The 26,365-nt window shown below is 48.4% G+C and overlaps 1 protein-coding gene across 2 annotated transcripts in view; it reads left to right on the top strand.

The window, feature by feature from the left end:
- CSNK1G1 (casein kinase 1 gamma 1) overlaps positions 1-26,365 on the top strand; it is a 100,197-nt gene that overhangs the window by 2,120 nt on the left and 71,712 nt on the right. For both annotated transcript variants that reach the window (XM_035335326.1, XM_035335327.1), the window contains one exon: positions 17,355-17,462. The gene's annotated coding sequence lies outside the window, so the exon portion shown is untranslated. Of the gene's footprint in view, positions 1-17,354; positions 17,463-26,365 lie in introns of those variants that run through there.

The following is a 26,365-nucleotide window of genomic DNA, read 5'->3' as shown; positions in this document are numbered from 1 at the left end:
CCGGGGCTCGCGGCCGGTCCCCGAGCCGCGGGGCTGAGCCCGGCCCCGGCCCTCTCCTGTACCCGTGACCCGGCGCGGGTGGCGCCGGCCGCCGCGGGTCCCGCCGGTGCCCGGCTGCCGGCCGCGATCCGCGCGCACGGAGCCCCCTCCGCACCCCTGCGTCCCCCGCCGCGCAGCCCGAGCCGTGGAGCGGAGAAGGGGAAGCTTTGTTCCCTGCCGAGCCCTTGTCAGACGGTGGCAGCGCTCTGCCCCGGCCGCCTCCCGGAGGCACAAAGAGCGCCTTTGAGCCGCGGCGGCCGGGAGGTCGGCTCCTCGCGGCCCCGGAGGCTGGGGAGCCGGGAGTCCTTGCTGCCGGAGCCCTGGGGGTGCTGCCTTCGCAGGGAAGCGCTGCTGGCGGCAGAGCTCCGGCCCTGTTGTGCGGGCTCCTCTCGTCGTGCCGGGATGCGCGGAGGTCCGCTCCGTGGGCAGGCCTGGGGGGCTGCTGGAGGTGCTGCCGGGGGGGTATCGGTGACCGCCGGTGAGGTGCCGCCGTTAGGATCCGCGATGTAGGCGTGGGGTGCCTAACAAAAGGTCGTTGTGCTTTAGTGGGGTTTAAAATGAAAGGCGTGCTTAGAAAACTTGGAGGACACCAGTGAGGAACGGCCAGGAAAGCCTGCTCTCGGTACTGAAGTTCCTGGTACCGGCATGGTGGTACCCAGCACAGGTGGCACAGAAACCTTTTGGCAAACACCGCGCTGACTCTAGTGAAACATCAGACCCTCAGATGGCAAAATCGGTGCCGTACGCTCGCGTCTTGCATACGTAGCTGTGCTCTGTTTAGATGCAAGTGTTTCTTCAAATGCTGCTTGCCCTGAAATCGCTTTTTCTGGACTCAGCAAAGCGCCCAGCTGGTGCCTTTTCCTTGTTGCTCTTTTTTTGGAAGAGCTGTTGGGTTGTGAAGACAAGGCACAGCCCTGTGGAGAGCTTGCTCTGGGAGTCCCCCTAGCAGAATATTTTCAGTTGCTTACCTAAAGCCTGCCCTGGTTTAGGCCAGTCTGGGTTTCCTGCTGTGTTGTTCCGTGTGGGAGAGCTCTTCTGCTATCCTTGGTCCATGATGGTGGAGAACTCGCTTCAGGTTCTTACAGTAAACTTGTTTCCAGCGGTACGTGCCCCTCTCTTTGCACCAACGCTGCCTGTTTGAAAACACCTCTCCTTTCCTCCAGTGCTTTCCCAGAGAGCGCTCTGTTCTTGGCTTCTTACTTCCAAGCCGCCTGCACCAGCCTCCCAGATGTTTTTTTCCAGGTTACCTGCAGATCTCTGCTGCACACGTGTTTTCTCTAAACTACTCCCTGAACATGACTGGCCGGAGCAGGGCGTGCGGTGCGGGGGCAGGTCTCAGGGGGATGCCGCGCGGTGTCACGGATGACGCCTTTGTGCCCGTATCTCTCACTGCTCCTTCAGCTCGGTGGCTCTCAGGTCACAGCAGAAAGCATATATCCTGCGTCTCTTTCCCTCGGATTAAAGAGCTTCCAGTCGCTAGTCCAGCTTTTTGCAAAGCCTGAAGCACCTGGCCTTACCTTGTTCCTTCCCATCCCATCTATATTTCTCTTCCATGGGAGGTTTTATGCTGTTCCAGTTCTCTGCATTGCCAACAATTCAACTTTCTGTGCCAAAGTCGCTGTTGCAAAGTATTCAGGTAAGACGGATCCAGCAGCCAGGGCTGGAGAACAGCACTGCGAGGGGAATTGTTAGCTGGCAGCCTCGTCCAGGGCCAGTTGCTGCCTACCTTAGACTAATTTACCTTTTTTTTTTTTTTTTGTGCTGGATATCTTTTAAACTCATTTCCAGCTCTTCTGAAACAACTGGTTGCTGCACGTCCTCAGGTGAACAGATGGAGTCCTGTATCATGCCCGAAAAGGGCCCCCAGGGGAGAGGTGATCCATCTGGCCCAGCGTCCAGCTAGCTGGGAACCAGCAGCAGATGCCCAGGGATGGGAGCACACAAAAGTGGCAGATCTAATCTGGGGAAATAATGCTCTAATTTTTCCTCATTCCAGCAGTTTATGAACTTCGAGGTCATAACGCTTGAATTCAGTGCCCTTCCACATTTCTCTTCCCCAGATCTGCCCACGCACTTTGAATCATCGTGGCTTTCGCGGGGAGGCACAAAGCTGGACACTGAGCCCGTAGCCTGCTTGTTGTGTAGCCCACACGCAAGGAAGGGACAGAAAACAAGAACAAGGTTGTCAATTCAATAAGTCTAATAAATAAAAAATAATAGAAAACTGACAAGAAGCAAATTCAGAACAAATTCCTTCCTCGCTTTCCCCACGACGTTTGGGATTTTAGGAAGCTGCTTTTTGTCCTGGCGGCCTCTTGTCCTGTCTGAGCTGTGCTGCTCTGCTCAGACTTTCCTTTCCACATCTCCCCTGCTCGCTCTCCTCGTCGCTCCTGGCTGTGCCAGAGCCTTGCTGCCGAGGGGACGGATGGCACTGCGTGAGGCCGGTCATCCCGTCAGCAGGTGCCTCTTTCGAAAAGGCCGCGTGCCGTGGATTTGTATTTCACTCCCTGTTATTGTCTTCGTAATTACAGGCGCTCTGCCTGTTCCTCAGTGATCAAAAGCTGCGGTGCTGCTGTTTTTTGTTTTTAGCCCTGGTGTCCCGGTCCTGGGCGTTGGCCTGAGCTCCCTCTGTCGCTGTTCATACTTGAAGTTTGTCGTTCCTGGCGTGCTGTGCTTTGACTCTATCACCCACTCGTATCGTGAGGTTTTACTGCAATTCCTTAGAGTCATTGCTCTTATTTACTGCTAATGTTAAATTATTCAGGGTAGCAAATGTTGTCATCTCGGTATTGCCTTCCCTTGCACAGCTCAGTAGAGTTGAGCGGAGCACTGCGGTGAATCCCCTCTGCTACAGAACTGACCAGCGATGCGTTTCTTTCCCAATTCTTTTCCTTTTTTAAACCGGTTGCTTATGTATGTGAAGAATTTTTCCTTTTTTTCCATGGGAGTTTTGTTCCCTGAAGAGCTCTGGTGAAGGATCTTGTTATTTAGTATACTTTTTTTTTTTAATGAGATAGATCAGCTGCCTCTTTCATGTACTCTCACTCCTTCAGGGGAGGAAAAAAAAAAAAAAACAACAAAAAACAACTCAACTGCTCCTGAGACATGACTTCATTTTATATAATATAATTAGCCCAGTGTCCATTTAGTCTGCTCTTCAGGACAACTCTGACTTGCCTGGTGTGGCTGCCTGCTTTGCGGCTGCTCAGATACCTCTGAATTGCTCTCTGTTCCTGACTCTGTCGTGTCACTTGTACCATATTGGTTTTTGTTTTTTCTAGCTTTGATTTCCATATTACTAACCTTAATCCCGGTAGGATTTTTTTGAGGAGATGAGGTTCTTGTGAATCAGCTTCTCTTCCCCCAAAAGCTGCATCATCCCCAGACACGTGCTCTTCTAGCTGCTGGCTCTCTGCTCCTCTGCTGAAGTGTCAGTGGAGTCTTTAATCTTGATTTCGAGTGCCAGTACCCTGGTGCTATTTTGACTCATTCAGACTTCTCGTTCTTCCAATTGTCCCCAAAACTTCTCAGTTCCTAATGAGTCGGAGCCTGAGTGTGGGAGCAGTTCTTTGAAATGCTGTCACAGAACTCTTGGTCATCAGCTTCCCATTCTCGGCCCCCAGAAACTCCCCTTCCTCATACGACAGCAGCGCTCGCTCCTGTGGACCACGGCCAGCAGCTCCTTCCCGACGTTATTAAGAGCGTGTTCCTGCAGACACAGGTGGCTGCTGGACAGAGCCCCATCCGGAGCCACGCGGGGCTCATGGCACTGAGGAAATGATGGTCATCGCGTGGTCGTCTTCATCTGCAGAGAGCTGAGAAGACCAGAGGCTTCGAGCACAGGCCGCAGATATGCTATGGCGAGGTAAAATCTCAGACTTGTGCCTCCTTACTTGTACTTCATACCAAATCCCCATGACCTTTCTCTGTAGAGGGAGGAGGTATTCTAACGCCTTGCTAAAATGTCTCTCAGATTTCTGGTTCATCAGACACGTCTACCTTTTGAAAGGCCACTTATAGAAATAAGGCAGTTGACAAAACCAGCACTGAAACACTGCCGATCAGGGTGAGATCACCACCATTTTCTCCTGGCTCTTCGTATGTCATTTCTTCCTGTAAAATCTATTTAGAGAGGCTCGCTCTGAGAAATGGATAGGTGTCTCTTACCTGTCTGAATCTTCTGTTTTGGTTTGCTCGTCTGTGAGCAAATCTCTTCTAGATAATAACTTAATAGCCTGAGGAGTTGACAGCAATTCTACCCAGAAGATCAGTCTGACAGTTTGTGCTTTGTGGAAGACAACTGAATGGCGTGGATGCGTTCCTCTTAGCATTTAATGCAGAAATTGGAGGGATTCGTTTGTGAGATGGAGAAACTGTTTTCCTGTCTGCCTCTGCTTTCCTGCTCCTCTTTTTCTCCCTTATGATTATATTATGACATTCCTTTAGGCTGGCAGAATTGCAGCTGTTTATGAAGTTTTCTTCGCAGTCCTGAATCTGCAGTCATTTTTCTGAAGCTGTCGTGTTTCTGTAGTCTTGTAAGGTGAGTTGGCCATACAGCACATGGTACGTTACAGAAGGCCACAGAATTATTAATATCTTGAGTTGTTGCTGTCCCCTGCGTGTTTTAATGTATATTGATGAGTCCTGACAAGGCTGTGGCTTGTGATAAAGCTGAGAAATGTCTGGAATAGCAGTACTCTGCAGAACTACTCCTATTTTTCCCAATTCATGAGAAATCAGTATTTTAGTGCCACAGTTAGGTTAAGAAAGCTGTGGGAGAAACGTCCTTAAACTCTGTGAAGCCAACCTGCTTGAAGCATGTATTTCTGAAAGCTGTTGGTTTCATGTTGCAGGGTACGGTAACGTCCATCTCAGCAATTTGCTGTGGAGCTCAGTTCATAATTGAAAATGTCTTAGGTGGCAGTAAATCTTGCCTACTTATGAGGTTGAAAACTGCGTGAGTTTCTTCTTAAATACTTACCTTTGTTACACCTGTAATGAGGGTAACGTCCTGTTTGCAGAAATAACAAACAAACTGTTCCTTTGCACATCCACTGAGTTACAAATCAGAGGGTGCATTCATGTGCAGCCCTTTTTTCCCTTTCACATTAATAAGAGAGCGCACTACAGGAAAAAACATTACAGGCAATTTGTTTGCATACGTCTAGTCTTGCTCATGGCAAGGAGAGGAATAGGAACCGAGTTACTAATCTTTGACTGTTTTTTCAGTGAGGTTCTGATGTGAAGCAGTCTCAGTGTCTCAGTCTGGCTGGGTTTTCAAGCCTTCGTTCCTTGTCAGTCAGAATTCCTCGTAGGTTTGACTTCTGTTTATTTAGGTCTGTTAAAAAAATAAAAATGAGGGGAAGTCCTGTAAAATGGGGCTGACAAAGTATAAAGTCGTTCCATTGACAGTCACAGTTCTGGCAAGTGTAATGAAACAATTCAGCTTCTGTGAAATTTGGTACAAGTTGCTTAATTCCAAGTCCTGCAGCAGCCCTGCTCTAGCTGCTCTGGCTGTCCTTAGGTACCTTCTAACTGTTCTTGTAGTGCACAAAGCTGGCTTCTACAGCTTCGTCTTATTTCCTAGATCTTAAGAGAACAAGTTTGAGCGAACAAATGAAACTTATTAACCTGTAACATCTTACTTTAATGAGGCAGAGACCGCGCTCTTTGTAGTTGTCTCTTTTCAAGTGTGTTAAACTTCAAAGGTCTCACCTTCGGGAGGCTGATGGAGGCTGGCTCCTGCTGTCGCTCCGCGGCAGAGCGCTTTTGGCAGGGCTGAAGCACCAGGTAGCACCGCGCTGCTTTGCCGGGGGAGGGAGGGACTGCAGCAGCACTTGTGTTAAGCAACTTCTTGGATGCTTTGGGAGGAAATTCCAAAATGCTCCGTGTGGTTCTTCCCCGTGCCAGAAAGTGCTCGCTCCCTGTTTACACGTTCATCTTGCTGGGTGTGGATTACCTCGGCTGGCTTAGCTAGCGCCAGAGCATCGGTGCCAGGTTCGATGGTTTGGGGGTCCTCGGGTTCTCTGCATCATCATCCTGGGGCCAAGATCAGGCCTGCAGCCACTTAGGCATCTGATAATGCTTCCCAGGTGTCCTCTGTTTGGAAAGGTTTTGACAGGTTTCTAATTCTGAAAAAGCTCTGTGCAGTGTTGGCAGCGCTAAAGCTTCAGTTTTACTGGCGATAGATGCAACACCAGTGCTGGTAAATCAGAGTTAGGCAGTGCTGTGCTCCGGCAGAGTGTCTGTGCTGAAATTTGTTATTCAGTGGTTGAGATTCAAAGCTGGTATTAGGCTCCAAACCACTGCGCAGCCCTTTGTTTTTGTCTGGACTTACTGGCTACAGCACTGGTACTCGGTGTTTTTTTATCACTTGTGTTAGCAGTTACTGTGTGTGCCAGAGCGCCTTCACTCGTCGAGATCCATGGTTTGGGGCGTGGTGTGCTGGAACCACTTGTTCTGTTCTTCCTGGTCTCTGCGGAAAACAGAGCTTCGACAGCAAGGAGACAAGGCGATCACGGCGGGCTGTGGGCATCCCTCCTGGCTGGGGGTGCTGCCGCGGTGGGCTCAGGTGCAAAGAGCTGCGGGGGTGAAGGTCGGATGTTCAGGCAGCCTCCTGTCCTCGGAGACTCAAGGGAATGGAGTGTGACTTACGGGTGTCTAGCTGGGCCCTGCGTGCTCAACATCCAGCACGAGAAGCCTTACGCTCATGTTGATTTGGGGCAGTGATCTCAGTAATCCTAATTTTGTTCTATCAAGTGATTGAACTAATGCTCCTGCTCGTGTTTTGCACAAAGTAGGTTCTTCAGGGTCTGCAAAGCCAGCAGGGCTGAGCCAGATGGTGTAGCTATTCCTCAGTGAAGTCTTCAAACCAATTTCTTTAACTTTCATTTTGAGTGTAGGTTCTCTCGAACGCTTGCAGCGATCCTGGACTTCGAACCTCGCTTGAGCGCTGAGATGCTTCCGTGGGCTTGCTGCTGATACTGATCCGAAGACCCAACGCAGCTAGTGCTGCTGCTGGAGGATCTGAGTCATCCCCGTCTTTCTGGCTTGGAAAATTAGTAAATGTGTCACAAAGCTGTTTGCTGTGACACCTTTTGGTAAACTGGAGCTTGTCTTCGCAAACTGTTCAGTCAGTCTCTGGTAACATTTACAAAAGCTCGGAGAAATCCCTGTGTTGATCAGCTCTTCCATGGCGTTACGCTCGTGGTGCACGGCGTGTTAGAGTCGGAAATATGCTTGCTAAGGAGGTGTTCTAAAATACATTTGTGCTGAAACCCCATCTGTTAAACCTTCTTGAACTCCTGTCTTACCAAATCTAAAACTGAACGTAGTGATGGTTTACGCCACTTGAACAAACCTACCTTAAAACAGTGGCAGCGTCCTGATGCCAGTTCTGTGTAGTAGTTACGTGTCTCCTCTTTCGATGAATTGTGACTGGGCTCCCCGCTAATAGCTTTGAGATCATTTGCAATTAAATGGAGTCACGTCTTCCAGGGGATTTACCCTTGGACCCCTGCTCAACACCAGTATCCTTTCTTCCCAGAACAAATAGAATTGCCTGAGGCACAGGTGGCTAAATTTAGTCTTCTAGCAAGCTAGGTATGACCTTGTAACAACAAGGACTTTTTCCACTCATCTACAGATGCCTAAATCAGAATGTAAAGGCTGGATTTCTCTGGTGGACAGAGCTTTGGGGATCAGTGACGCTGAAAGCTTTTTGTGTGGGATAATCGGCTGCTGCTCGCAGTGCTGCTGCTGGCAGTAATTCCGTGTCTGCATGCGGTTCAGAAGGCCTACAAGTGATCTGCTGGTACAAAGTGATCCTCACCGATGGGTATTAAGGCTTCAAAGGGGACGGAGATGACTTGGTGTGTAGTGGGGATTACTTGGTAATGAACGCTTCTCATTGACAGCTACGCTGAAGATTAGGGATGGGAAGTGGAAGTTGAATCCAAGTCCCTTCATACGGGTGCGACTTCCGAAGCGTGTGAGTGGTAATATTTGCATTCAGGGTGAGGTTAAAGTCAGCTGTACAAAGCAGTGCATTATTCCAGCTTCTGGGAAAAGTGGTCAGGGTGCGAGACGGTCTCGCTCTGCACAAGGAGGTAAATCCACACGGTACAGCACGTGCCAGAGCTGCCCAGCTCTGTATGCTACCTGCCTGATCCTCGGTGTTCACCTCAATAGCTTTTTGTTACGGCTGATTCTAAGTAAATTTGTAGCTCATCCTATGAGTGTAATAAGGAGGTTACCTTAACGTATAGTCGGGTTTCTGGAGCTCTTCTGCCGTCCCCGAAAAATGGCACGCTTCTCTGCAGATGGTAGCACGCTGCCAGCGGAATGGGAGAAGCTGGTGCTGGGAAGTAGAACAGGATTTTCGAGTGTGCTGTGCTTCGTTGTGTTCAGGAGTGCAGTGAGTGGTGTGGTTTTCTGGCTTGTGAAAGAAACTCTTTGCAGGTGAGTGGGCAAAACCCTTGGCAAGGGCACGGCTGTTTGGGGCTGACAGGGTTTATCTGTTCTCCCTGCCGTTGACTGGGTTGTTGTTGGCACGCTGGTCTCTTGCTTGCTACAGGTAGTATGTGTTGTTGTTTTAATTTTTTGGAGGGATGAAATCTTAACCTGGTTAAGTACTACGGTCACTGAGTAACGCTGAAGGAATTTCGATGCATGAAAGTCTGTGTAAACGGATGGCGTTGTGTGTTTCTGCCTGTTGCATCTTCAGTGGGAAACACACGGAGAAGGGCAGCTGGAGGCAGTGGAGCATCTGAAATGCCTGAGCCTCTACAGGTTGGAAGCATTTCTTTGACAAGCAGGCAACGAAGCTCTGGATCTCACTGTTCAAGGAGTTTGTGTTCAAAAAGTGGTCAGAGAAACCTGCCGTCCACAAGGTGAATGCTGGTAGGACGGGGCAGGTACGTCCGTGCCAACATCTGTGATCTGCTGCAGGAGCTGCCTGAGCTCCCTGCTCTGCGCTGTCGTGGAGGGACAGAATACCAGCAGAGGATTTCTTGTTGAGTGCTCAACTATTCCTGCTTCGTGAACCCCCTTCTTTGGAAATATCGGGGAGAAAATGCTTGCAAAGACCTCGGGAGGATGGCTCGTGGATACCTAGAGGAGGGGAGCTCTCGAGGTGCTTTTGCAGCTCTCCCGTCTGTGCATAAGCAGCGGAGATTTCACGCAGCATACTGTGGTGTGTGTAAAGGCATTTCAAGGTGGGATGGGTAGAAACTGGAGAAATGTTTAAAAGGGACAAATTCGGTGACTGAACAAGAAGTTCTCGGTCACTTTAAAGGGGAAGATTCCTTAAATTCCACCTTTTTTGTGCAGCGAGTGGGAGGAGGTGATCATAATGCTTCTCTTCAGCTCTGCCAGTGTGGGATTGTGAGCAGCAGACAATCAGGCATTCCTTGGCAGGCGGTGATGGGCTAATAGCCCAGAACTGGGTCGTCACAATAACCAGCAAGGCACGCACCTACTAATGTCCTGCTCTGTGTCATACGAATTACGTAAGGTCCCCACAGCAATGATCACAACACTTCACCAGCGCTGTTTGGCTTGTGCTCGTGGCGTGGCTGCCCAACGGGGGATTGCTGTTGTGGTTTCTTGGCTTCCTGATCCACGCCTGCTAAAAATCTAGTTCCAATCAGAAATTGGTCTGTCAAAGCGTGCGTTTACCAGCGAGAACGTGCCTGTGGTCTTTTCAGTGCATCCGAGGAGCTGTCGATGTAGCTTTGCACCTAGACGCTACCCCCACGGAGCTTAATCCTCGCTTGGGACTGCAGCACGCAGCGGTGGAGCAGTAAGCTCCCGAAGGCTGCGGCTCGGAGCGCTGTGCCCAGAAGTGGAGGTTTGGGTCCTGCCTTTCCCATGCGCTGCTTCTGCTGCTCGTCAAACCTGTTTGTGAGCTGCTCTACCTCTAACCTGGCACAAAACTCTCCAGGTATGGTTGGGTTGTTTTTCCCCTGTTATTGTAATGAGGCAGACTCCTTCACAAGCGGGCTGATGAGGGAAACCAGCAGGAGTTCTGCTCGGGGTGGCTGCAGCGCTTGGGTTTGCTGCGTTTTGTGGGGAGCACGCTTTGAGTTGTCTTCCAAGATCGTGTTTTGTCCTTGCGTGAGTTCCATATTGCAGACAGCTCCCCGGTTTCTAGAGTGTATCATGCATTTATTTTTGTAGGCTCTTAAAGTTCTCAAGTGATTTATTTTTTTAAACTACCATTAGGCACAGCTATGTGAGTTTAACTGAGGGAAGTATCACAAGTTTCCAACCTGACAGGCACTTAATAAAGCCATCTGGCTGGCTAGTCGTTGTTAACTGTATTGTTGGCCTCCACTGGAAGGAGACAACAAGTGGAGGAGGAGAACCAGGAGAGAGAACGAGAAGCTGTGGAGAACCTGAAGTCTGCTGGAACGGAGCTCTTGAGGAGCAGCGCAAGTGCTGATGCACGGAGACTCATGGGCTTCTGGAAGGTGTCACCTCACTGTGTCACCCAAGTACGTGGCGAGCTTTCTGCTCTGCCATGGTCATGGCCTCAGCCTGTCAGGCAGGGAGAGCAGACCCCAGACAGCAGCCTGTGGGTCACTGGTTTGTGTTGGAGGAGGAGTACCAGCTGAGCAGGCAGCTATGCCGCAGAGCATTAGGAGTGTTCATGACTTGGTGAAGCAGCGCATGAAGTGGGGGAATGTTGAGCAAATCATCACAGCTAGGAGAGGTAGGTGCTCCAGCAGCTTGATTACACTTCTCGTCAAAAATGCATGAAGAAGTATCTCATCATCAGGTGTCAATCAAAGGCATCTTGCAAGAAAATGGACTAGATGAGATTCTTAATTTTTCTTTTGATATGTGCTCGCATGTTCTAGGCTGGGATTGAAATCCAGGAGTGTGAACTTGTGTAGTACGTTTGGGATGATTTCTTGTAGGATTCAGAGGGATTTGCAACCCTTTCTAGGAGGAACTGGGGAGTGGAAGTACTCCTTGTATGGATGTTGGCAACTCCAGGAGAATATTGGCTCTGTAACCTGGAGAGGGATCCTTGGGGAGGGAAATCCAAAGTCTGAGCAGTATGCGTGGTAATGTACTCGGTTAATGGTAACACACAGCAAGATCTGGGTACTGGGCGCTTCAGAGGAAGCTGCCAGGTGAGTGGAGGCACTTGAGACCAATTGTGATCAGTGTTCCTTAATGCCTGCTTTGATAAGATAACGAAAGTTCAAAATCCCACTTCTAAATATAACTGGCTATATATATGTCACAGAATCACACAATTGTAGGGGTTGGAAGGGACCTCGAGAGAGGTGTTTGATCAAGGTGTATGTTCCATTTCAGTCCTTTTCTCTGAGCTCGCCTCGCGCTCAGACCGTTAATCGGTGTGGTTTGGTTGGGTGGCCCTCTGCTGCTGCGTCAGGGAGGCCAAACAGGAGGCTCGTTCTTTGCTCTGTGCTTGATTTGGGTCCTTACATGCAAGGAGGGCAGCCCTGTTCTAACTTCTCACCTATCACTCTGGTATATTTTTGTCGTCAGAATAGGGCTGTCAAGCTAACTGTCTCCATAGCAGCCTCTGTGTGAGTGAAAAGTGGATGTTTTGTGTTCGGGTGTGAGCTTGTTTCTCCTGGAGCCACACACCATCTTTCTTTCAGGCTCCTGTTTCTTGCACAGCTTCTGCAGTTGCTTGGGGGGAAGGTTAACTCATCTGGAAGCGAGAAGTGAAATACTGCTTGGGTGGGCTTTGCCCGTTTTAATTTTTCCAGCTTTGGAGGCTGTGTCAAGCAAGTCAAGGTTTCAGGAGCAGAGGCTGGTGTCTGAAGGATAAAATACAATTATTTGTGTGAACATCTTCCATGAGGCTGTAACATCTTTGTCCGCTCAGGCTGAGGTGTCACTGAACCACCTAATACCAAATGATTCATTGCCACTGGAAATGTGTGGTCTAGCTGCCTGTCGGGAACACCTCAAGGAAGTATAGGCAGTGAAAACTTCACTTAATGAAATTTAGAGTAAGCAGGGCACTGCTCTGAGTGATTCAAGATTTAAAGAATTTCCTTTCATGATGTTCACGTGCTGTAAGCAGGGCTATCTGAACTTGTTTGCTTGTTTTCTCTGAATTTTATGGTCTCCTTGACTTATTCATGGCACCGTTCTGTTCCCTTTCATCACGCAGGCCATTGGCATCAGTTTTGAAGTCCTCAGCACTTTCCTGCTAACAAAATGTAGGCTTCCTGCTGCACAGGCTATTAGAAGTACGTGCAGGTTTCAGCAGCTGTCTGCAGCTCGTGTGTGCAGAGATTGCAGTTCGGCGTGCTGCAGTGTAACGCAAAGTTTTGGTTGCTGTTCTGCTTTTGTAAAGGGAAAATCGAGATCGAGACCTGCTTGCCGTACTCTGCTACATTTGAAATGTGTGGGCTACTCATGAGACTTGAGGGAATTAAGAGAGAGATGTTGAATGGTATTTGCAAGGCTTTGCAAGCAGCAGTGTGTTTTTATAACTTGTTTTTACCTAGGTGTCAGACAATAAATACTGTTCTGAGCGCTGCCCAAGTACAGTGCCAGAATAAAAGCTGACTTTTTGTTCTCCAGTTGAGCAGAATAAATGTAGATGTCAGCTTTGGGCCGTATTCAGAGAGGAGTTTGCAAATTACTGAATCCACACAGGGGCTTTGCTTCAAGTGTAGTGGTTAAGGCTGAGAGCGGTGTGCCCAGCTCTTCTCCAGGTGTTGAATGCGAGTATTTGTTTCTAGTGAAAAGACAGGAAAATACCTGACAAGGTAAGATTTTTCTTCTTGACACAGCTACTTTCCACGTTCTGCAGACAGCCTTAATGTGCAGCTTGAGTCTCTTCTGCTTTTATGTCTGCTAGGCGTAGGTTTTAATATCTCCTGATAAATAAGCAGTATTTGCTAATTATTCACTGATAGCTGGCTCACAATGCTGCTTATTTAATCTATGTGGTGGATTTTATGCCTGCGAGGAGGCTGTGCTGAGCGGTGCTGAATAGACCAAAGGCCAGACCGAGGTGGGAAGGCCCCGAACTAAGCGCGGCGGCAGCTGGCGGGGTGCGTGGAGGCGTTACGTGTGCTTGGCCTCTTCTTTCCCTGCTCCTGGGCTCTCCTTCTGCGAGCCTTCCCCCAGCCGCTGCCGGTCCTTCGTACCTGCGGAGGCTTCAGAAACCTCCATAGATTTCCAGGTTCTGGAACTTCACATCTGGGGTTTATCTCTGCTGTTTTAAGTGTCCCGGGTTTTCTTTTAATAGCTCTGGCTAAAGGTCTGTGTGAGAGGAGGGTGTAATACGGGGCCCCGGGGTGAAGACCAGGAGCGCGGTGTGTACCTGCAGATTGCTCACTGTTGTGAAGAGAAAGGACGTCTTCTAGTCGGGAAGGCGAGCCTTTCTCTAGGAAAAGCTTTTGCACACCTCTGTGTTTGACTTGGAATAGAAATGTTCCAGGTTTTTAAGCCCAAACTGTCCAACAGCGCTGAGGTCTCCTGAGAAGTCTCCTGCGCACCACAAGTGGCCTACAGAAGCCCTGTTTCTCCCTGTGGGTGTGGAGCTCTCTGGTTAAAAATCTGCTGACTGAAATGCATGTCGATCCAGGTCTGATGGGTGACTTCTCCAGTTAAGCACTTGTTCCTGTGGAGCTACAAGTTCTGCACGTGACCAGTCAAATTTCTCCTTGTTCCAACTTGATGCAAGCGCTGGAGCGGTGTGTTTGCCCTTGAGGTTTTGCTCCCTCCTAGTGCCCCTGGAGCCTTTCTACCCTTTTGCAGTGCTGGATGGTGTAAAGACGTGGCAGTGGGGGTACAGCCGTTAGGCCCAAATTTTGCTATTGCTCCCATGCTTTGGTTTGTAAGGCTGTAGAAGCCTCAAGCCTAAAGATAAGTGTGTGTTTTTCCCAGGGTTATATAGAGCTTTGTGCTGCTAACTGGCAATAAAAGAATAATGAGGTAGAGTACAGCAGATCCAAAACCTGTGTACCAGCTTCCCGAGAGCGCCTGTACGGAGGGGTTTTGTGGAGTCATCTTCCCCCCGTGGCGGAAGCGAGGTCCTCCCCCGGGAGCCGAGCAGCGTCAGCGGTATGCCTTGAACTCGCTTTGGAGATCTCATCTCTTGGTTCTGACTGCACAGATTGCCATGGCCCCACGAGGAGGTGAAGGATCTGGCCATGTACATTAAGGTAGCAAATTCAGCTATTCATGAGGTGCCTTCAGGGATGTTGGTTTTGACTCTGAACCTAAAACAAACTGCAAAGTTGGCTTCTTGACTGCTCCTCGCTTTGAGAAGTGTTGGGGAAAAATATCTAGTGATACTGAAAACCTCTGGTGTGTCCTCTTCCTCTCACTGACAGCTAGAAGAGGCTTTGGGTGTCCATGGGGCTTGCCCAGACAATATGATGTTATCTAGACGTGGCTTCACATCCCTGAATGCTTCCTATCTTTCTGCTCATGGCACTCCAAAATGAGTTTCCTCTTCCTGAAGTGAGTTGCTTGGTGGGAACCAGAGCGTCCTGCTTGAAGGATTCTGCGTTACTTCTGCATGGCCACGCAAAGCCAAGGTCTGTTGCTTTCAGGCTGAGATGTACGTCCCCAAGCCTGAGGCCTATAGCTAGTGCCATCAAGGAGATGTCACAGGAAGTGCGCCAAGTGTCTGGAGGTACTAATTAAGCACACAAAAGTTTAATTATCTGTCAAAAGCTGGAAGGGGTCTGCCTTGTTGTTTGTGGTTTTGGACAGCCTCTTTCATTCTCATTCCTTCTTTCTGTAGCAGCCTCAGCATTCCCATAAAGAACAGATGCACTCACCTGTCTTCTGCATAATTTTAGGTTTTGGGCCGTGAGGCTTTCTGAACGTGGAAAGGCTGGAGCTCATTACCATGATAAACTTGTGCTCCGACCGGGTGTTCCACATATTCTTGCTTGTTAACCATTGCTTTTTCTCTCTCCAAGAGGTGGCTTAATTTTGTGCCACGCTTAACAGCTGAACAAGGTTGCTGGCTTCTAGTCCTGGTTTAATGTGTGTTGCAGCCGTGAGCTCCGGGGTCCTCCACACGTTGCTTGAGTGATCGTGCTCCAGACAGGACTTCTGGGTGAGCCCAGCACCGTCGGTGCGTGGCCGGGTTAAGGCTGGAAAATGAGCTCCATCTTTTGAGCTTCAAATGTTCCTAGGAGGCTGGAGTCCATCTGAGGAGGTGCTGTGAACACGGCAGGAGCTGTGTTTGCTGTGCTGCAGGTCGAAAGGTCTGTTAGCAAATGTCTTGTGCGAGGTGGGGACGGATTTTTGTAACTTGGCTTTGCCAGCAGGAAGTGGCAGGGATGGACCTGCGCTGGGGATCTTCTTACGTTGTACTTCGACTCTTCTGTACTGTGCCAGGGTTCCTGTTCTTCAAGCAGAATGTGAATAATGTCTAACCGCTGGTTCAAACTTTAGCCTTAGCAGAGCGTGAAATGATTGAGTTAGTTTTATTCCTAAAGTAAATCACCGTGGTGTGGAGCAGGTTATTAATAGTCTTCTGTCTAGCTTCCTTGTTGGGAGATGCCAGTTCTCAGTAGAAGCTGGTATTTCGGTGGAGATACCGAGGCAGTCTTTGGTCAATGATCCCTGTTAGGAATTTGAGTGCATTGCTCCTGTTTTCCTTGTAAGTTTAACTAGGGCACGTTCAAGGTGGTGAAAGAGCAAGCTTCACTGGGCTAAAGGTGCTCAGCGTTTAAATACGTGGACTGCCGTGTTAATGGGCTGCTCCTACCCTTTGCCCAGGAGTGCTGCTCCGTACTTTGTCAAGTGACCGGAGGACACCGCAACCCCTCCTCTGCTGTGAATAGAGGACTCAGGGTTTTCTGTTGCTTGTAGGGCTTGGACTGGGACGAGTTTGGCCGGTTCTTCCTTGCTTTGGCCTGGTCAAATGACGTAAAACAGTTCTACTTGAAGTTTGCCTTACGTGCTTTGCAGTAAAATACTGGGGGACGTACTCAACCTCACGCCTCTTCATTCCACTGGAATGGCTGTGCGCTGGGGGGGTTGGGCTGTGCTGCGTTTTCCTCGCCTGCGTGGCTTCATTGACAAGCTGGTGCTGGGTAATTGTAGGCGAGGATTAATAACGATGCCTGCTGTGAGCTCAGTGGGACTTGTGAAGTCCCGTGCAATGCCGATGAGCAATCCCCGTAGCTCCTCGAGGAGAGAGGTGGTGAACGCCTCTGGAGGAACGCGTGCGTGACTTAGGCTGGACTGACCACAGGTTTATAGGAGTACAGGGCAGAGGGGGACCAAAACCGTGTGCCCTTTGGTCAAAGGGGTGCCTCCTGGCAGCTCAGTGATGACTTTGTATCTTGTACTTGATGTTGGAAACGGGAGAAATACGTTCCTGGCTGACGCAGAGTGCAGGCCAAGTGACAGGCATCTACTTCTGCAGTGGCCAGGGTAGGGGGACCAGTTCTCCCCATGTGCCTACAGAGCGAGCAGGTGGAGGGGGCCGTATAGACCCTTAAACTTCTCCTCCTGTAGTAGTTATGAAAATAAAATAAAAGTGCTAGCTTTGCATGCCTCTGGACATTAGGGAGCCTGGCTGCTTGTAGCCCATTGTGGAGCATCATGTGTAAGGGAGTCTGACATAGCACTGCAGCGTTTCGGGGCCTGTTTTGAGTGGACTGTCAGTTTTTTTGGAACTTGAAGTTGCTTTTAAAATCATGATTTTGCTTAGAATGGCCCATGCTCTTTCTCCAAAGGAAGTTAAACACCTAAGTTTTGAATGCAGAACAGAGTAACCTGGATTTGCTCATTCAAAGCAGAGCTTTCCAGAAATATTTTGGAACAGTTTCATTTTGGTTCAACCTTCACCTCCCTGTCACAGGGACTACATGCACTGGAGGCTGGTTTTTTGAGGAAAAAGGTGCAAACAAACAAAGCCTCTTGTGCTGACCAAACTGCCTGGAGCATCACACGAGGTGTAGTCAGCCCACGGATGCTGCTGCATGTTTGGGAACCTGTTTCCCAAGGTGGGGAAATGCAGTTTACTAAAAACAAAAGGCAGAATTTCCAGAGACAGAAACTTCTGCATTTTAAGAAAACCCTGCTGTCTTCTGAACTGAAGTTCATGGTATTGCACAGAAGGCTGTTAGTTTGCCCAGACACGGGGGTAAGAAGAAATACTAGAATTTTTCTGTAGGAAGTGCTGTTTGGCTCAGTTTCTCCTGCAGTGTGCATGGCAGTTGTATTAAACTGAAAACTGTAAACCGTGCTTTTATTTCTTAGCAGAATAAAGCAAGGTTGGAAGCTGCTAGCTTTGGCTGTTGCTTTTATATTTTTTAAAACGTTTTCTTTTTGCCTTCCAGATTCATTACAGATATGACTGGCTAGCTGCTGCGCTGCTCCTATGCCCCAGCACTTCCTGCCCTGTGATTTCAGATAGCAAACACAAGAAGTGAATTGCAACACGTGTGGTGAGTACCGTATGGCTTCATGTTCTGGAGGGTCTTAGCATGCAGCTCTTACCTCTGTTCCCAAGTATCTAATTATGAAGTCTGTGGAATTATGCCAGGAGACCCAAATGCAGGTAGTTCACTTCCTATCCCTCCTTTCCTCTTTAGTATTTTCTTTCAGTTTTGCCAGCATTTTTTGTACCTGAAGTAACTTCTCTGGGAACTTGCATCTCTGATCTACTTCCCCTAGCTTTATTTTTAGAAATGTGCATGTTGAGCTGGAAACTAGGTAGCTGCAATGCTGCCTGTCAGCGATGAATATCTCCAACAAGTAAATGGGGCAGGATAGCCAGGGAGAGTCCAGAGTCTTTTGTGAGGAGCTGAAGAGTCTAGACAAGTGTTTTAACTCTGTTACCAGGAGGAGAATTGATGTGCTTTGTAAATGAGCATTTGTTCTGGTGTGACGTGTAAAATATGGGCTGCGTTGCCTATTCTGCTCGTTTCATCAGTTAATTTTAATAGAAAACTCAAAAGATGCTGTGAGTTTTCTTCTCCAGAACAGAGAAAGGAAAGGAAATAACGTTCATAGGTGGGTGTTTGACGTCAGTGTGGATAGATACCTTGATTTCACAAAACAGGTGGTGGTGATGAAAGTAATCAAAAGAAAAAAGCAAGTGTTTTGGTTTGATAAGAGGACCTTGAGAGAGCAACGTGCCTCTGCTTGGCATGGGGTGTTTGTAATGAGTACTGCAGGAGTGAAAGTGGCACTACAGTTTCCTTTCTGGGCTTCTGAAAAAAGGCAACAAACCACTTTTTCTGTTGTTTGAACGTAAGCCAGTGCAGACTAAGTAATTCTGATTAAATGCTTTGGGCCTTCGGTTTCAGATCTTAATGGTCTCATCCTTTTGGGGTACTGCTTCTGCTTTTGAACAAAATGGCTTCACAAACCAAATTATTCTAAATTGTAACTTTCATTTTAAACCTTGTGTAGTTAAACTTTGTGTAGACAGCCTAATAAACTTTTGGCTTTTGGTAATTTCAGTGGGGGTGGGGGGAACAAACGAGTGGCTGATAGTTCGATGCTTTCAGTCGCTTCATGCCTGGAGGAGAAATCAGTTTTCAATTTTGCTTTGTGTACAGTATGTCCAATTATTATGCAGTTTCATCCCTGAAACTGATTTGTCTCTTTTTGGTGCCAGTAGCAGGAGTGCCATTAATCGTTTGAAAAGTCTTTAGTTGGGAGCAATTCGGGCTGGTGCAGTACAGCGCTTTTAATATCTTCGTGTGAACGCAGCAGAGACTGTAGGCATCTGACTCTGCTTCGTTTTTAAATTCTTTTGTCTTAAAGATAAGCAAGCCCCTGGAGTCTGAAGCAGCCCACTTTGTTGATGTGATGTTGTGGAGGGTTTCTTTCATGACAGAAGTCACTGGCTTGTTTTTCTTCTTCCCTGCCTGCAAGAAGTCTGGGATATTGAGAACTTTTTTATCAGATGAAACTGTTTCCGTGGGGTTTGGGATCATAGTGTGCTTTTCAGCTTGAGAGAAGCTTCTGCCCAGCTCGCAGTGTTTAGCTTTCCTCCCTCGCTTGCTTTCTGTTCAGCCACTGACACAAAGATGTAGATTTTTAGCACAGACCGCTAGGCAATGCGAACGTGAGATCAGATGCTGAGGGGACCCAAGTGCATGTTGTTTTCTGATTGTTGATAATGCATTACTGAAACTCCTTATCGGTTCCAAGACACTGAAAAGTACTGCTGTCTCAGCCACAGATTTTGCTCCTGAGCTGCCTACGCTTGTATCCTGTTCCTGCCTCCTGTCTTCTCTTTCTGTGTATTTTAACACTTAAACCAGCTCTGGTTTTCCTATTTCACGACTTTCATTTCCCCGTGCTCCTCTGTAAGCCAGCACCTCACCCGTTCAGGGAGCCTCCATCTGCACACTCCCTCTGCCGGGATCCCCAGGCAGAGGCACACCAGCATGACTTCCCAGCTCCAGTGAAACCTGTGCCAGGCCCTTCTGCTTGTGTGTCTATGCTGTGAAAGCAGGCTTTGGCTGTACAAGAGAGGGGCTAGCTCCCCAGCCTGCCCTGTTTTCCTCCGGCGTGCTTGGCGAACCCGCGGTGCCACCTCAAGTTTGAGGAGTGTGGCTTTAGGAGCAGACTTTATCCCACGTGGCACGGATGAACAGGAGCAACAGCAGCTGATTAAATGGTGAAATTCCCAGATTGAGCAGTTGCTTGTGTGGCACATCTCCGCTGCGCTCAGGAAGTGGAGCTTTGGAGTGGCTTTCTGCCTTGTAGTAGATGCGGTATGTGCCGGTGTGTGGTGGACCTGGACCAGTGGTGGCTTGTGCCAGACAGTACTGTGCCATCAAATCGATTGGGGTGGGTTGCAGATGGACTTCTCCATGCAATACCAACGCGACCCAGCTGGACCCAAAGCCTGAGCCTCGATGCCCAGAAAGGGGGACAGCAGTGAAACCCATAGGTGCCTCTGCTGCTCTGGGGCTGTGCACTGAGAGTCATCCTGATGATGTGTGGTAGCTAAAATATCCTTCTGCATGCAAAGCTTTCTAGTTGTATTAGTCATCCATCAGGCTTCTGGATTATTTAAGTGCTGAAGCTCTCCTCAAAGAACAGCAATATCTATTTGTAGAAAGGTACATAATGTGAAGTGCAATTCCAGTATATTCGAGTTACGCTGCTTGAGATGTTCTTGGGAATGCTGCCTCCCCTGCTGCGGGACTTCGTGATCTGCAGAGCCTGTATCAAAGACCTGTAAGCTTATAAGGTGTCTTGGGGACTCAAATGGTGATGCCATTAGGGTTCCTTTTCGGCTATGAACTCTTTCTATAGTCACACCTCTAATTCGGCACGGTGTGGCTTCACCTGTCGGATATTGGTTGTGAAGCACTGATACACCCAGAAGGACAAGGGGACAGTGACCAAAAAGGTGCCCAGCAGCTACAGAAAACGATTCTTCCACTAAGTACGGGGGGCCTAACTCAAACTGTTAAGGACCAAAACCATCCTGTTTAACTCTTCAGCTTGTACAGACTTGATCTGAGCCTGAAAATGCCTGGAGCTGAACTGGTCCACCCCGAGCTGTAACTTGTCTCTAGCAGCCCGCTTAAGGAAGGTCTGTAGGACAGCTGCTAGCCAGAAGGTTAATTACAATACAGCACGATATTTCCATACACTTAGCAAAAACTTGAATCTTTATTGCTTTTGTAATGCATACAGGCTAACTTCATGATATTCTAACCCCAAAATTAAACACACAGTTTCATGTAATGTTTGAGATTCGTAGGCTGGCAAAACGCTTGCTCTTCCTTATGCGGTCTGGCTTTTATGTAACTCATTATTTTTGCTCAAATGTTGCAGATAGTCTGTTTCCTCTAGCAACAGCCACCAGATGTTTAGCTGAACAAGACTTAATTCTTTAAAATTGACCTGTAAGAAATGTGTGAAGGCGAACCCGGGGGTGGAACAATTGTATGTCAGCATGATTTCCATTTTCTTGCTAAGAACCCGGTGCAAGCCTTGCAGTTTCATTTAGCAACGATGGATCCTTATTTTTTGTGGTATGCTACGAGGCCTTTTCCGTGGTTTTTAACGTTTCCATAAACGTGTTGTTTTAAGGTGGGCCGGGAGGAGGGAAGTAGAGCTGCCTTATGAGGGTTAACATGGCTTGGGCAATTAGGGCTGTATGGGCTGGGTCTGTCGGGTGGCTCTGCAGCCGTGCAGATCCTGCTATGAATTGTGGCTGTCAGCAAGGTGTCTCATGTACCTGCAGGTAAGCTCTGGTCAGCCCTTGGTCTTTGGGCTGATTATTTCACAGTTCCAAGGGAAACCGACTCCTGCCTCAGTTTCAGTGGTGGGTGGAAAGAGTGCCCTGGTGTTTTATGGAGTACAAAGACAGGACAAGGGGTAACAATTTTAAACTTTTTTTTTTCAATAGGTTTAGATTTAGACATTAGAAATGCTTTATTTATCTGTACTTGAGAAGTGCGTGTGGGGTGGAGGAGTACAGCTCTGCCAAGGGTTTCAGGTCTCAGTATCTGCTGGTTTAGGTTAGAGATGCTTCTGCTGGAAATGATGATTATCTAGTACCAGAAATGCTTCAGGACATGGTGCACATGCTCCAGCCGCCTCATTTAGGGATTCCAGCATGTGTTAGCCTTTGTTTTGGTGCTCTTTCAGAAATTCTAGATGCCTCCCACAACGTTTTGACACAGCTTAAGGGGGAGGTGACTTGAATATCCTTCTCTTCTAGTGAGGTGTGAGGCTGGTACTCACAGTAATGCTTCAAACTCCTTTCCCCTTGTGCTGCTTGTATCAGGCTCGTACTTTCAGTAATTTTCAGAACCAGTGCGTGATGATACTTACAGTAAGGCCTTGCTAAAATGAGCTTGTGAGCATTGTGCTCGCTGGCTACTTGCTGGATTTTACTGCTGTCGCCCGATGCTGTCATCCTTGCACAACAAGCTCCTCCTTTAAGTATATTCTAGATATCAAAAAGGAGATGGTATTGAATTATTCTGCTTACTACCTGAAGCTGATAACTGAAATATTACATTGAATTGAAACATCAACTAAATAATTGAAGTTCAGCGTCTCCTGTCCTAGCCTCCCCCAGCGGGAAGGGGGGGGAGGCTGTGCCACATCCTAGCATTTCAAAAACGTGTGAGGGTGGAAGATGTGGCTGTGGTTCTAGCGAAAGCTGTTGCTACTGCAGTTAACACAAAGGAAAGCCTTTATGTTCTTGGCATGCTGCTATTATGCAGGATACAAAAAGCGCTTTCCCTGTTTGGTAATTTTCAGTAGCTGAACTCCTCAAACATGCGTCTGTTTTGAGTTGTTAGAGGAATCATAATGCCCAATTGTCTGCAAGCTTCCTAACTGTTCATTTAACAGAACGGCAGTGTGACAGCTTGCTGTTGCTGAGAAGGATGACAGCATCCACCTGTAGCTTTCCTCAGGCTGTCTCCGAGGCTTTTTTAACCTCTCAGCAGGGATTCAGCTCAGGAACCTGGTGGAAAGCCGTTCAATTCTGGTAGCTGAATTGGCTTGCTGAGAGGTCAAATGAGCGCTAGAGCCTGGAGCGACTGAGAGGGTTTGATGGATGGAGTAGGAGCGTGTCTTTTGAGGGTAAGTAGATGTTAAATGGGTTAAGCAGTCTTTAAAACACTTCTGGTGTGTATGGACCACAAAAGTGCCCAAGGCCAGGCTGGACAGGGCCTTGGGCAGCCTGGGCTGGTGCGAAACATCCCTGCTCGTGGCAAGGGGCTGGAGCTAGATGGGCTTTGAGTCCCTTCCAACCCAAACCATTCTGTGATCGTGCTGAGGGCTCCCTGCCCCTTCTAACCAGCTCGTCTGTCTCCTGCAGCCCCCAGGAGGTAGCTGAAGCCTGGCTTTGGCTTGCGTTGTCCTCCCTCCTGGGACGTGGTCAGAGGCGAGCACCAGGCAAGGTCAGGATGCGGTGCATGGGAGCAGGGAGGTGGCAACAGCTTGGGAACGTTTGTGCTCGGTGCCTCCCCATTGCCTGGGGAGCTGCAGGTCTGTCCCGGGCACATCGGCTCGTACCGCCTGTGAAGCTGCTCTGCCTCGTGGGCAGGGTGCTGCCTCCGAGCACCCTCTGAGCTTTTGGCTGAAAAGCTGTGACCCCGACCTAAGGCTCCTGGCTCTGGGAGGCCTCTTGGGGCTGGAGTTGCCTTGTCTCTGCTTAATTTCAGTTTTCACGCCTTGGTCTGGCTGCTAAACTATGAAGGTTGTTGCAGCCTAGACTAATCATGGTCTGCTACATCCCTGGGGGTGGGGCGGAGGACTCTGAACTGCGGCGTGGAGGCAGCATGTCAGACTTGCTGGGTGCTTTAGAGGTTTTGTGGAGCCGCTTGGGATTCACCTGAAGTTGGCCACTAAGAACAATGTGAATGTTCACAGTGTGTAATGTGAAAAACAGATAGAAAAGGTTACAGAGAGAAACCGATGGCTGGCTGAGAAAGGTTTGCGTGCAGCTTTCTTCCCTCAGGTTGTGAGAAATCTGGAGGTAAATGCTTAATTGTGTTTCACTTTGAAGGCTTTGGAAGTTTTTCTCATCACCTTGAACCTTCTCACGGTGCTTCAGCACTTGCAGCTTATGGAATATTAAACATGTCACCATGTATCCGAGCTGCTGTAAGAACAGAACCAAAAACCAGAAACAGAGTACATATGGAGCTTTGACTCGCACCCAAACTCTGTCGTTACGCTGTCATAAATAGATCTGGGAAGGCTGTTTTCAAGCAGTGCATGGATGCTTAGCCTCACTGATTTTGCTCAGATGGGGGCGGGGGTTGTTAGCCAGGAAAACTAAAGCTAATTAATGGATATAATAGGTATATGATCACCAAGTGGATCAGGTGGAAGCTGCTTTCTTATACAAATACTCAAATTGCAAAAACTGTTGTACAGTAAGTGACATTTTGTAAAAACAAAAACCCACCACTAACATGCACCTAGCACAGTAATCCAACAATAATTCCTGGATTAAGCAGTTTCTAAAGGCAGATACGCAGTTGCTGTTGTCTGCTCTTCCTCTAGCAGCAGCAGAAGTTTGTAATCGTGTAGCTCATCACTGTAACAAGGGTAGGTAATGAAACTTCTGTAGCTCACGTGCCAAGGCTGTGGCTGTTGCTTGACATCTGTCTGGGCTCTGTTGATGTGGTCAAGCAAGGATCCACCCCAGACCACGATGGAATGTATTTAGGTAGGCTTTCCCCTCTGCCACGCACAGCTTGACCTTGTCCTGAGGCTCGTTCCGCAGAGGTATGACTGTCAGACCACCATGGTTGATTTATTTTCTGTTTTAATGTTGAAGTCCAGTTTTTAGTCTTTCCTTTAATGGAAGCAGATGTCGGATTGTCCTCAGTGCCCGTCTCCTCAACTTCTTTCTCCAGCTGAAAGGGAATCAAATCTGTATGATGTCTGTGGGAGAACAGTATCCTCCAGTTCTTGTTTGATTGCTTCTTGTTCTTATATACCAATGGAAATGTCACAGCAAGAGAAAGGACTTTTCTGATGTGACCTCTAAGCTGGCTGCACCAGGTTTCAAAGCACAAAAGGTGACTTGACAGTTTTGACAGGTGATGTACAGGCGAATATCGGGCATTGTATATAGATGCTATCAAGAGATGCTGCCCTGCTCCTTTATTTTGCCTTGTGGAAGAGCTGCAAGGCTGAAGAATTGGACTTAAACTCTCAAGAAGGCTGAAAAAAATAGTTGGCATGGAAGGGAACAGACAGTGTAATGAAGTCACTTAATCTTGAAAAATAACAGTTCAAAGATAGCACCCAAACGTGATCTGCAGTTCTGGGAGGCAGGCTTTCAGAGGGTCAGCCATTTCTTAATTTACCTGAAGATTCCTTTGTGGGGAAGGGTTTGGATGGGACTTTGGTGCCTTTCAGAGGACAGAAAGGCGTTTGGTAGAACAAGTGGTATAACTTCTCTGTGGTTAAAAGGTAAGTTTACATGGGACAAAATATTACTTCTGATTCATTGAAACCTTGTGTTTTTATTATTAACAGCTCTGTACTGGCTTATCCGAGAAAGCTTTGGGCTTGCTGTGGAAGAATTTAGCCCCCAGATGATTGAAACAAGAAATCTGATTGACTCCTAAGGCCATCTGCAACATTGGGCTGCTTTATACTCCTAATTTAACTCTTTTTCTTTTTTTTTTTTTTTTTGGCAGCATGCATGGTCATTGCACTAGTGGTTTTGGTGGTAAAGGAGGGAAGAGAAAATAATTTGTACTATGGTATTGAGAGTAATGGGGTGGAATAAGATGTTGTCTGTGCTCCATGGGATTGGCACTCATGAAATGAATGTGAAAGCTCCACATAAAGAAATCTTCAAGCAAAAGGTTATGTGTTTTAGGGCAAACTGATATCATCAGGATCTGCATTTTCTGCAAATACCTGTCCTTCTTTTTAAAGGGTGAACTTTTCACAGGGTCACAGAATGTCAGGGATTGGAAGAGACAGTGAAAGATCATCTAGACCAATCCGCCTTCTGGGGCAGGAACACCTAAATCAGGCCACACAGGAACTCGTCCAGGTGGGTTTTGAAAGTCTCTAGAGAAGCAGGCTCCACAACACCGTGGGCAGCCACTGACCACAAATCACCACTAGGCGATGTTCTGTGATGAAAGGCAAGCGTGGAGAGAGGTATCAGGCTAATGAAGACAAGCCATCTGGGAAGAGCCCGACCCCAGGAGTGGGCCCCAAGGAATCAAGAACAAAGCGTCACTTCAGAGCCGTGAGACTGCCATCACGGAGTTGGGAGTCAGCCAGGCATCCCCAGCAAAGGTTCAGTGGGTTTTGGATGGCGTGTAGGCAAGAGCACTTTGTGCAGCACGGGAAGTTCGGAGGGAGAGAGGCGCTCCATGTTGGGTGGAAAAGGAGTCCTTTTTCTATCCAAAGAGACGGAAGAGGGCATAGGACACCACCTCCTCTGATCAGCCAGAAGACGCTGCTGATTTCTGTGTTTCTCCCGAGAGCAGCGATAGGCACCGGTGCTTCGTAGTCTCTGAGAATGGCACCTTTCCCAGAGCAATTCCTCCTGCTCAGGCAGCCCGTTGCTCTTCTAGTTGCTTGCTTTTGCCCTTGGTGGTGGTATCTTCAGGAAGCCTCTGGTTCTTAGGTGCACTTAGGCTGCACTTGCAGGAGGCCAGCAGCGCCTTGCAAGGCTGCTGCAGGTTGCCAGGCCCGGTTCCGCAGCTGGCAAGCATTCTCTTCTGCCAGGCTGTTAGGAGACTCTTTCTGTCAGCCTTTTTCCCAGTCGGGCCAGGTCACCTTTGTGGCTGCTCCCATCCCCAGCACTTTCCCATTCCCGTGATGACTTCTCATCCCCCCAATGACTTCTCATCCCCCCAATGACTTCTCATCC

The sequence above is a fragment of the Oxyura jamaicensis genome, chromosome 10 (assembly GCF_011077185.1).
Source record: "Oxyura jamaicensis isolate SHBP4307 breed ruddy duck chromosome 10, BPBGC_Ojam_1.0, whole genome shotgun sequence".
Classification (NCBI taxonomy): Eukaryota; Metazoa; Chordata; class Aves; order Anseriformes; family Anatidae; genus Oxyura; species Oxyura jamaicensis.
The sequence above is the reverse complement of the archived record's forward strand: the minus strand, read 5'-3'. Positions and strand labels throughout refer to the sequence as shown.